Here is a 3,046-nt window from a genome sequence, read left to right on the forward strand (position 1 = left end):
TACATATTTTACCGCACATACTCTCAATGTTGTCAGTTGCATTCATGTTATACTATCATATCTTAAAAACCTGGACTTGGTTTTGATCAAGAAACATAGGATATATGGAATCTTTTCTAAACAATAGCGATTGTTATATTTTGCACTCGACTTCGTCGGCAATTGTTAGTTGAATCAGAGAACAATAAAAAGCGCGGTCCACTTATATGTTTATATTGACGCGCCAAAATATTTGATTGTTCCCCATTAGCCAATGAAAATTGCTGAAATTATATTACCCCGGGTCTCCTTCGGTTCCGTGAGAAATTTTATCAAAACATAAACAAAAATTTCTACCAAAACGAACGAGGAAGAAAGTTTTATATAACAAATCAAAGAACTAAATCATGGCTGGCCCTGTTGAGTTGGATTTCGATGAATTATCGCCTGTATTTGAAGAAGTTGAAGATATCCAGACAGTTGATTTGTTTGAAAAAGAGGCTACAGTTCCAGTATCCTTTATTCACGAGGAAGACATAAGTGACGTTGAGGATGAAACTACAATGGACACTGTTCCCACAATTGTTTTTTTGTCAACGAGGAAACATTGCAAACTATACTTCCTCAGTCAGACGTCTCAGACTCTAAACCATTATTTAAATGTGACCTTTGTCAGAAAGAATACTTCAGAGAAAGGGGAATAAAGACACACAAAAAAACATGCAAAGGTAAACGCCAAAATTATTTTGATTCCAGTGAAATAAAGTTCAACGTTGAGTTTTATAGATTTGATTATAATGCCAAATGGTTGTTTGTTTTTAAACTTCATTTAAAACTTGATTCACCAATTTTTTTTGGTAGATAGAAGCTTGTTTTATGTAATAGCTTTTTTTTTTCGAGAAATAAAGAATGGCATTTATTAAAGCAAACTCTGGATATATGTAGATTTTGTTGCTCATTCCCGCCCCTCTGAGACTGTTCTATTTTATGCCTGAGTATAGCCCTTTTCATCATGGGTGTTAAAGGAACGAGAGTTTGAACCTCATTTTTTCAACTTTTCATGTTTTTAGGATCAAAAGCACAGTCATCAAAGAAGCCAACGGCAGCAAGTGGAAAGCCCAAAAAACCTATTTGCACCAAAGAAAAAAACACCAGCTGTGTTGTTGAAGGAAAAATTCTTAAATTCGTCCGTCAACATATTGGAAACATCGTTAAAATCTGCTGCTGGATGACCCTTTCTTCATGATCAGAGAGCCTGGCAAAAGTGCAGCATTGTTGGCTTCAAAACTCATTCCGCTATCAAGTAACGAAAACGCCAAAATATTTGTGGAAGGATTCATCAAAGCAATGCATGAAAAATTGAAAAAGAAGAGTGTGTCAAAACCTTACCACATAAACTTATTCAAGCTTTCATGCACAAACAAACCTATTCCGGCTATTCCACCTGAGTGTAAGTATTTTTATTCTGAGCACAATTTTGATAAATTTATTTTTGTTAGCATACAGTTTTCTATGTATTTTATTTATGTGGGCTGTATCTTGACTTTTACCATTTTTATAAATTTTGATTTATTGAATTTTAACATTTTTTGATTAAGTTTTACAGAAGCCAACCTGCTATTTAACCTGAAGGTGTTTTATTTTATTTGAAGCATCATTTCCATAAATTTCTTTTTTTGTTTGTGAACAGCTTTCAGGTTCAATATTTTTATAATATGGATTTTTGAATATTTTTGTCTTCTATTGCATCTGATGTTATTTAGCTGCCTTTTTTATTAGCCTTTCTTAAAAAAATGGGTAGGATGAGATCATGATTTACTCATAGTACAGCTCTTGATTTTGAACTTTATTTGACTAATTTATTAAATTAAAGCCTGACAATTTCATTACTTGGAAAGTAATATCATCTTATCTTCATCTTATTTTTTTCATATTATAATTTTGTAAAATGTCATTAAGGTATTTTTCATTCATTGATTAATTATAAGACAAAAACACTTCTGGAAAATTAATTCTCTACACCTTTGCTTTTTGGCATTGCTATAATTCAAAAAAGAATGATTGACTATGAACTTAATAGTGCACAATTGAACTCTACTAACAGTACAGTGTACTGCCAGAGAAGAGATCACAAACCCTCTATCCTGAAAAGTTTTATTTCTACTTGGATTGTGTCTTTCTTGAACGGGGGTGATTGGGTTATCCCATCATATATGTCTAATTTTAGAACATTGAAATCGTGTGTGCCGAGCTATCTACTAATGGTTTTCCCTTTACACTCAAAACAAACCATTCTCTCCGAGCAGAAGAGATTTTATTGTTGTATCCCTCCACCGCAAATCCTAAAGATAAGCAAGTTGAAATCTTATTAAAAAATTTAGGGGTTTCCTCTGCATTAAGCAAGTTGAAGCTAGCCTCCCGTTTGCTTGCTTTTTTTGGCTGCTTCAGGCTAGATAATTATTCTCAACACGGGGCGCCAAAACCATTTTTAACGATAATTATTTCTGCGGCATAATTTAAAACACCAATGGACTCTTCCAGAAAAAACTATTCATGGGGGGGGGGGTGAAGGATATCTTGTCCAGGGGGTATTGAGAAAAAAAACCTGAAAAACTGCTATGTCCATGGGGTGAATATTTGTGTCCAGGGGGTCAATTTGATGCTTGTCCTGGGGGTATAAAATCGAAATGTCCAGGGGTAGATCAAAGACAAAATAATATATCCTCCACCCCCCATGAACGAATTTTTTCTGGAAGAGTCTATTATGCAAAGACAATCAAATGAATGTCGACAGAGCTAGAATCTTTTCGCGATATTTTTAGAGGTATTCTGTCAAAATTAATGGGATTTGTATCGTCGAAAAGTTATATTAGAAATTACTACCACCACTTTAATTACAATCAAATCATTACATAGCTTAAGTGAATTAATTGGATGATATTTTGTATCATAATTTAATCTCGGTATGGTGTGAAGCATAATTTTTGCCAAAGATTTTATTTTAGTGCTCGGGAAATGAAACTCGCAAAGTATCAGCTTGAAAAAAATACCCGGATTAGATACTTTA

The sequence above is a fragment of the Clytia hemisphaerica genome, unplaced genomic scaffold (genome assembly GCF_902728285.1).
Source record: "Clytia hemisphaerica strain Z4C2 unplaced genomic scaffold, Clytia hemisphaerica genome assembly, whole genome shotgun sequence".
Taxonomy (NCBI): Eukaryota; Metazoa; Cnidaria; class Hydrozoa; order Leptothecata; family Clytiidae; genus Clytia; species Clytia hemisphaerica.